This window comes from Oreochromis aureus, linkage group 15 (genome assembly GCF_013358895.1).
Source record: "Oreochromis aureus strain Israel breed Guangdong linkage group 15, ZZ_aureus, whole genome shotgun sequence".
Classification (NCBI taxonomy): Eukaryota; Metazoa; Chordata; class Actinopteri; order Cichliformes; family Cichlidae; genus Oreochromis; species Oreochromis aureus.
Window position 1 is genome coordinate 39812736 of NC_052956.1, and position 9432 is coordinate 39822167.

Sequence of the window (9432 nt, forward strand, 5' to 3'; positions counted from 1 at the left end):
AAGGCAAGACGTGGCTGCAGCGGTCTGCAGACGTGACTTCTGATCAAATTCGAATCTCCTCCTAAAGAAACAAAGAGCGACATTACATTGCGGGATGACGTCACCTGAAAATGACCAATAGCGCGGCGCGCTGCTGAGCTGTGTGCCAACCGCTCTTTTTTTTCATGCAGGAGACTCAAGTTGGCTTCGCTAACGGACACAGTTTTGAACTCGTATATTAGCGCCATTTATTGCTGCTTGGACCACAGCATCTTGAATTTGTAGACATCCTGGCAGCTTACAATTAGTTCGAGGTGAGGTGAGTACATGCAACTTCAAGTTATCTCTGTTATAAAAATCCACCAGCCCAGCGTTTATAGATAAATTTAGCAGTTCGTTTTTTATGAGTGAGGTTGTGAATTTAGTTAGCATTTGTGAGTTGAGTTAGCATTAGTGTCACGAGGGAAGCATTGCTCTGGATTAGTTTCTGTGTTTGGCGTGCTTAATTCGCTAGGGAAGAATTACCAAAATACATGGAGTTATGTTAACCTGTAATTTCCTTGGTAAGGTAGTTCAGTCATCAAGGGGCTACGTGATTTTTTTTGGTCAAAACCCATCATGTCTCAAGCTAGTACTCTACCAGGATGCCTTTGAAGTCGTTAACCCTTTAGGCTCTGCAAGGACAAAACACAAGGTATTATTTGTATATGCATCAGTGGCAAACTTGCCACTTCATGTACGCTCAGACACAGATCACATGTCTCTTGTCTTACTGTGCAGGAGAAAGATTTTAAAGAGTTTGGTCATGCTAATGTGTTCTCTGAATTACTGGCAGACTTGAAAGAATTGGAGGACAGTGGGATTGTTGCATCAGATGAAACTAGAGTCAAAGGAACTTTGTTTTGCATTGCTGGTGATAATCTGGGTTCTCACTGTATTGGTGGCTTCACTGAAAACTTTAGTTCTTCAAAGTACTTCTGCAGGTACTGCCTGATAACGAAATCTGAATTTCAGGGTGCTGACCCAAATCTGTGTGGACCAGAACGTACCAAAGAGAACTACAACTCTGCTGTTGATCGCCTCCAGATTGACAATACACCAGACGTCGAAGGAGTGAAGTTCAGGTCAGTGTTCAATTCACTGAAATACTTCAACGTTTGTATGCCAGGCTTGCCACCATGTCTAGGTCATGATATCTTTGAGGGAGTAAACAGATTCAAGAAGATATTTTACACATTTCTTTGTTGTCTGTCTCTAAATCTTATTTTGTCTTTATTATGATTAAAAGGTTTGTTTTGTTCCTGCCCTTTTCAGACACTGAATTTGAGCAGAAACCATAAGGATACTCAAAGGACCTGTGACTCTCAGGAAATGGTGAGATTTCAGGTCATAATCTTTTTTCTTTTTTTTTTTCCATTAAATTCATTTTCCTTTTTCCCTTTACAATATTGCTGTTTTGTTTTGTAAACAGCATCAAATGAGAGGGACAGATGAAACAGTTTCAAGACAATGGCAGGAAAAACATGCTGAAGATTGAAACAAACCTTGGCTGGAAATATTTGGTATGTGTTTTACCGTAAATCAAATTGTTGAAAAACATTCAGCTACACTGCAACACAGGAAACTTGATTTGCACTTATTTTGTTACTTTAATTTCTTGTCTCATTATTTTTGTCAGTTATTATTGTTTATGGTGTATGCCCTTCTTGTTTTCTTTCTGAATGCAGAAGGTATCTAGCCAGTCCACAATGAAAGCTTCGTTGCACCCCATGAGTCTTCTGGCAGAAATGATGGCGCCTGTATTCTTTGGTTTTCCCTAAACATCACACCCTGCCTGTTTATACGAGGCTCTTCAATTAAGTCTGCACCCAAAGATTCAATAAGAGGTAAGCAGTGGTATTATTCAAGTTTTGCTAAAGAAAGATGGACAGGAGACACTAATCTTAATCAGCCGAGCTCAGGTTCATGTCCAGGTGAGCAGTTTCATACGCTATAAAATGTAGATTGAATGATAGGTCTCATCACCATGCATTCAGCCATTAACTTCAAGTTCTATGATAAATCAATAGAAAACTTAAATACGTTTTCCAACAAATTATGATTGTGATTAGGGCTGCGTTGTCTATGTATCACTTTTACATAAGTAGATTTAAAGGATAACTATTGCCAAAACGCAACCTGGGCTGTTTTTTTTTTTTTTTACTGTATCGATTTTGATGCGCTCAAATTTATGCACCGCCCCTAGTATTCCCATTCACTGGCTATTGACCACAAAACAAAATCACGGTCAATCTCAAAAACGGCTTGTTTGTCGTAATTATGCTTTTAGATATATGTTTGTCTCGTTTACAGTAAAAAAAAAAAAAACAGCCCAGGTTGCATTTTGACAATAGCTATCCTTTAAGAACTGTATATTTTACACTTAAGAAATCATTTATCATTAGATCTGTTTTTGGCAGCACGTTTTGTTCATTTCTGTGCATTTTGCTCAAGCACTGATCAAACTTTGTCCATTTTTGCTGCAGAGGGATCCTGCCAGTCCAAAGTGAACTCCTGATGGACATTGAAGTACTCCTGCAGAGCTTGTATCTTCGACACCATGCGCATTAGAAACTCCACTGAGTCCTTTCCTTCACCAAGGCAGGACCCAGTGACTCATTACTGTTGATAGGTCAGGGGCAGGTAATATTTTGTTTCATGTTTATTCATTCCTCCATGGATTACCAGCCATATATATGGACACATGCTGTATTCTCAAGATCTATGCTGTTTTGTAGGAATAGAGAAAATGATATGTTTAGTCTGTTTTCAAATAGTATGTCAAATTTTCTCATTGTTTATCAGTAATATTCACTACCTTGGCTATATATGAGCATCTTTAGGTTTTTCTATATTTAGCGGTTGCAAATGTAAAATGTACGGTAAACCATTTATGTTCCTCATATTGTACTGTATTTTTAGCGGTAAAATACCGGCAGCTGTGGTAGCCAGGAATTTACCGTAAAATGTATCTGGTCAAAATAAAATGCTGTAATTTGTTATACAATTTCACTGTGTTTTTTACTGTCAAAGGTTTTAATAAGGTTTAACATATTTCTGTTATTTTTACAGTTATTTACAATAATAGGGTCTATCCTATTACTGTTAAATTAACAACAAATTACTGTAAATATTATTATATCATAACCTTTTTTTTACTGCAAATATCCGTAAAAGCTATGGAAAGTTGCATTTTTACATTAAATTGCTGTATAATTGACAAATATATTTGTTTTTTTCTATCATGATTTTGGTAAAATAATACGTTGTCTACCTTAAAATTTAGGGTTACAAAACCAGTATACCGTATTGTCTTTTACAGATTCCACATTTTTTTCACGGTATATTCCTGGCTACCACAGCTGCCGGTATTTTACCGTAAATTTGACAGTTTTTTTTTTACAGTGTAGAACTGAAGAAGCTTCTCGGATGAGAGGTGAAACGTCTTCAACCAACTTAAAGGAGTCCAGACGCTTTTCTTTCTAAGCTCCTTAGACCATGCTTACAGAACAGCTTCTATTCCTCTATGGATAGTCTCACTCTTCATAACGCTTCATTTTTTAGAACATTTGGATACTGCACACATTTAAAGTTACAGGCAAGGCTGCTTTGATTGACAAATGCTATGACAGAGCTGCCAGCTGCCTGCTAGTCTTCACATCCTTTAATATGAGTCAGTGAAGTGGACTTCTCAGCTATGTTCAGTTACCTGCTGTGTGAACACAACATCCATGATTTTTGTGTTTCAGTTTCACTTGAAATTCTACCATTTCATTAGTTCTTTTACTTACCAGTAATTAGAAGGTATCTGTCTACATTGCTGCCATGCAGTCTATGGTTGCAGCTTGCTTACCAGTCTTTCTAGTGTCAACTTAGTGATTTACCCTTTCATCTAAATATTCTCAGTCACGGCTCAGAAAAACCAACATGGTGGCACCCAAAATGTAAATATAGACTCCTGAAATAAACGAATAAAGCCAAGTCCACGCCAACGTTTAAATCCAGTGGGTGCCTGTAAGTGTCAATTTTCATCATGTACAGTTAATGTTGTTAACGGGTAAACGTCACACTTCTCCTAACCCTAATAACGAGGCATTGGTGCCTAAATGTAACAAAGACAATTTTGACCCATAAGAGTGAATAAAAGCTGAAACTAAATGCAAAACACAAAAGCTGCCATATGGGACACAACCTGCTGTTGACAAACTTATGATTCATGCCACCATCTCTGCTTTGTTGGTTTGTTAAATCTGTTTTCAAAATTGACATTTATGCAGAGTTCTTCTGTGTATCCTGTTCATTCAGTTAATTAGGACCTTCATTGTGGATTCAACAAATTCAAAGGACTGACAGACTGGTTTAAACAACTCATGAAGGGAGGAATTGAATACAAAACACAATTATTTGTGGCTCTGGGACTAAATCTGTGCACCTGAAGGCCAAATATTTTTTCTTTCTGGCAAAACTTTTTTTTTTAAAATTTTTTTAGCAAAGCTAAAATGAGATGTGCATAATTTTAATTTTTCAATGGCTTCCATCAGCAAAAGTAATTCCAGCAATCATGTTTTACAGCATCCCTGTGAATGAAAAATAAATGTAACTTGGCTGTGGCAAGCGCTGATTTCTCAGTTATGCTGCTGCACTCTGAAGGCTGCATGTTCGTGCGTTTGTCCATCAACATACCTCTCATGTTGTTCACATGTTGCTAATGACATTAAATGTTCATAGCAGTTAATCACAAGTTCTGCCCACCGTGCTAAAACCTCACAGTAATCACTGGTATCTGAAAACACATTTACACAGCAGAATGTGACCGGGGGAAAAACACGAGCAGCTGTGGTGACAAATTTGAATCAAGACAAAGAAGAAATCTCGGCAAAGATAAGAAAGCAAGAAATCACTTTCTTAATAATAATAATAATCACCTTTTTGTGTGTCTTCACAAAGGTTTAGCTAATCAAAGGGCTTGATTATGTCCTGTCTGATCATCTGATCTTGTTTATTCTCAGCCGTGTTTCCAGTCTGGGAACTCATTGGCTAATAATCTGATGATTTCATCTCTTGGGGCAACCATAGACTTTATATTAAATAGAATAGAATAGAATTCAACTTTATTGTCATTGCACATGTCAACGAAATGCAGTTTGCATCCATCCAGAAGTGCTTTAGCCGTGATATAGATATATTACAATATATATTAGCAATAATATAGATATGTAAGTATGTTACAGAAATGGGTCTATTATGGTATGTTATAATGTACACGGTATGAAGTATGTTATGAATATTCTATAACTATAAGTATGTACAGGCTGTAGTGAGTACAAGCTATGTACAGGCTATGAACAGGATATAAATATGAAAAACTATACAGAAACACAAATGTGAACTATGCAAGTTACAAACAGTTGTAGGATTAAAAATTATTGTATGTACAGAATGATTATTTACACAGAACTATACAGTAGTGCAGTTAAGATAAGTGAGATATGTGGATCATTTCTACAGAGGCTGTATAAAGTGCTAGTGGTTGTGAGTGGTGGTTCAGTCCATGTTATTATTGTGTGTTTGATGGTGCAGTTGTCCATTGTGTGTGTGTGTGTAGGTGGTTGTGGGTGTGTGTATGTTCAGTCCATGAGTTTAACGTGGGTCAGATGTCAGGAGGCAGAGTTCAGGAGTCTGACAGCTGTGGGGAAGAAGCTGTTCTGGTACCTGGTGGTCTTAGTCCGGAGGCTCCTGTAGCGCCTCCCAGAGGGCAGGAGGGTGAAGAGTCCATGTGATGGGTGACTGGGGTCTCTGATGATTTTCCCAGCCCTTTTCAGACACCGCTTCCTGTAGATGTCCTTTATGGCAGGAAGTGGTGCTCCGGCGATGCGCTGGATATACATACATAAACATTCTTTCTTTTGGACTCAAACAGGGCAAACACGGTCATATTTTTCAAAATCAACACCGTATTGTATTCAGTTAGTCTTGAAACTAGTGATTGAGACCAGAAACATCACAGCTGTTCTCTGAAGTTGCAGACAAACAAGCAGATGAGTTGTTTTTGCAAAGACTTGTGTATAACCAGACTTTCTGCAATCACAGAGTTGTGCACCTCGTTTAAGGTACTGCTGCATACTCTGCACATTTCACACTGTGTCCAAAGCTATGTCGGTTGTTCATATACATTTTACAGACCCCGATTTATACATTTTTTGGAAAATTTGATGATTGGCAGCTAATGGATATTCAACACAAGACTTCCTGTTCCTCCTGCCAGTCTTTTTTCAGATAAACACTAAAAGCTAATACAAAGCTGTCACATGTTTAATTTTGTTTTAAGTTTACCTTTTCGGCAAATTCAGTTTTTTTTTTTTTTTAAATGAACGCTCTCCACATTTGCTGTTTTGTACAGTTTTTTTTTTTTTTTTTTACCAAAAATCTTCTGCATATTCATATGCATATATAAAAACTGATGTGTTTCTACATTTGTTATTGTTTTTGGTTTGTTACATTTTCCCTACAGCTAATTGTAACATAATACTTATTTTCTTTTCCTGTGTTTGTGCTTTTGGAAATGGGAAATACAACCATCTATGTATCTATGGCAGATAGATAAGAGCTGGTATTGTTCAGGAGCACGTTCTCAGCCCTTTGAGCTTCACTGTTCCCCTGACAATACTTTGCCGACATACCTCAAATCTTTAATATTCACCAGCTCATCAAAGAGCTGTTTATAAAATCAGTTAGCCCTGCAGGCCCTGGCCTCGGGCTGGAGGAGACTTTCCAGCACTTCATACGCACATTTAATGCCATACATCTTAAAAACTGCGGCGGGATTTCAACTCTCCAAACTCAGCCTTCGAGTCATAAAGAGGTAAAAAAAAAAAGACCTATGAAAAAAGGATTGTGAGAATTAAAATCCCAGGGCTCGATACCATAACAACACTCTCTGAATGATGGCTGTGCTCACAGAAAATGCATGTGATCTTTCTGTCATGTGGTTTATGCTGCTATGCATTTCTTGCCTTCCCTCACTGTCTCTGTTTGTTCTTGTAAAAATGTCACTGTGCTCTTCAACAGCAGCTAAAGTCAGTGATGTGATCCTGTGATATGCAAAAAAAGAGTGAATACCATCAAACAGGCAGCAGTATGCAAAGGGCTCACGGAGCCTCAGCCCAAGCAGATATCGCACTGCCAAAGCAGGTAACCACAACTCATAGACAACAACATCTGTTCAAGCTGCTCGACTACTGAGACAGATCGATTTCACGGTGGATATGGACTGTTGCTTTTGGCTACGCTGGCATTTAATTTAAACACATTACCTGCCATTACCATAGAATGTAGTGTTCAAAGGCTGTGGTTATTTTCCCTACTTCTGTGAGATCAGGCTCCTGGTGTTCTTGTACATCTTTAGGCCTAAATGTAAAACTACAAAACTGAACTAAAGTGTTGCTGGTCCACTTTGTTTGCATTAACAGCGACATATATGAGCTGCAGATGACGCTTTAGCCAAAAGATGGTGGAGCATTGGCTCAACCTCAAGCCTTGAGTGAGGGATTAGTGCAGACACAACAATGACAAGTATTTGTCATATTTTCTTATATTTTCTGAAGTTACACTCAGTGTTGGGAAGGTTACTTTTAAAATGTATTCCACTACAGATTACTACGGTGGCCCTGAAGTGCAAACCACAAAAACAAATCACAAAACGCACAACAAATTGAAAAGCGCAAAAACAAATTGAAAAGCGCAAAAACAAATTGAAAAGTGCAAAAACAAATTCACTTAACGCAAAAACAAATTGAAAAGCGCAAAAACAAATCACAAAACGCACAACAAATTGAAAAGCACAACAACAAATCACTTAACGCAAAAACAAATTGAAAAGCGCAAAAACAAATTGAAAAGCGCAAAAACAAATTCACTTAACGCAAAAACAAATTGAAAAGCGCAAAAACAAATCACAAAACGCACAACAAATTGAAAAGCGCAAAAACAAATTGCAAAGCGCAAAAACAAATTGAAAAGCGCAAAAACAAATTCACTTAACGCAAAAACAAATTGAAAAGCGCAAAAACAAATTCACTTAACATAAAAACAAATTCACTTAACGCAAAAACAAATTGAAAAGCGCAAAACAAATTGAAAAGCGCAAAACAAAAACCAAACCGGAAGAGGTAGGTACCAATGCTGCAACAACAGGCATCACTGATTGGATGATGGATCCGTAGCCTTTTGAACCGGAAGTTGTTCTGTTCGGAAGTTTGGTGACTGCTCTACCAACTTTTTTCCACAACTTGGACAAAACATGTTGGCTGTATCCCAAGTCAGGGTCTGCAGCCTTAAAGGCTGCATTTTAAGGCCGACACGTCACAGCGGCGCGCCAAGGCTGTCCCAATTCAAAGGCTGCTCAAATGCGGCCCTCAAATTCGACCTTCATTTCCCTGAATTTTAAGGCTGTGGCGGTGTAGACTTCGTGGCCCAACATATCCCACAATTTATAGCGCGGCAGTCACTGTGGATAATTTTGCTGCAGACGGCAGAAGCGTAGCGGCGAAGAGTAAACTGTTAAACGTAAGTACTGAATATGATGTCACTTTTTATGTGCAAATGTTTAATGATGAGGAACATTAAAACATTACTGTTGGCCACATGTCGGCAAAGTTATTTGCCATTAGCGATGTTTGTACTTTCAGCGTTTACTTTGTTTTAAAGCATTTAAAATATAATAATACAATAGTTGACCTTAATCTTACAGAGAATGTGATGATTTTATGGATAATTAAAGTCAGTCATATATCTACAAACACAACAAGCTGAAAGCAGGGTTCGTACGGGTGCTTGAAATCCTTGAAAATGCTTGAATTTTAATGTTGTCTTTTCAAGGTTGGGAAAATGCTTGAATTTCAGATGTGGTGCTTGAAAGTGCTTGAAAATGTAACTGTATTTCATTCACCACAAATAACTATCTGATTAAATAGTTTTCTTATCAGATAGAGAAATAAAATGAGTCGCAAAATGTAAAAGCAAAATTTCCTGCCTGGGCTTCCTTGCGTCTGTTTCAACGTGTGTCCCCCCCTCCCTCGGCCAGTCGGGGATGAGTGCGCTAACATACCTGTAGGTTGCTGTTTAAATGAGTGTATGATGGAAAACGACAGTGGCGGAGTTTGCGCTCTCCAGTCGCATGATAGGTGAGTGCTAGTAAATAATTTTCCAGCACGCGTATGCGTTACGCATGCAATTTTAAAAATTATGATTATTATTTTGCTAGCTATCAAACTCGCTGGAGAAATGATTGAAATGCACTGAGTGTGATGCAGTATGGCAGCGCTATTACGGAATATGCTGTGAACTTAGCTAACATTACTTAGCAGTGATATGAGTTAATTTACTCAAGTGAAAGCTTTAAACATTAGCCCGATA

General features: G+C 38.0%; 1 long non-coding RNA gene across 2 annotated transcripts; it reads left to right on the plus strand.

The window, feature by feature from the left end:
- The first annotated feature begins 254 nt into the window (after positions 1 to 254).
- LOC120433113 lies at positions 255 to 2152 on the plus strand. Of its 2 annotated transcripts, none has more exons than XR_005608325.1 (5): positions 255 to 293; positions 994 to 1103; positions 1294 to 1353; positions 1451 to 1541; positions 1707 to 2152. It is a non-coding gene; the product is annotated as an uncharacterized LOC120433113 (long non-coding RNA). The 2 variants fall into 2 exon arrangements; XR_005608324.1 differs by having other exon boundaries at positions 255 to 298; positions 1707 to 2151.
- Positions 2153 to 9432: the final 7280 nt, after the last annotated feature.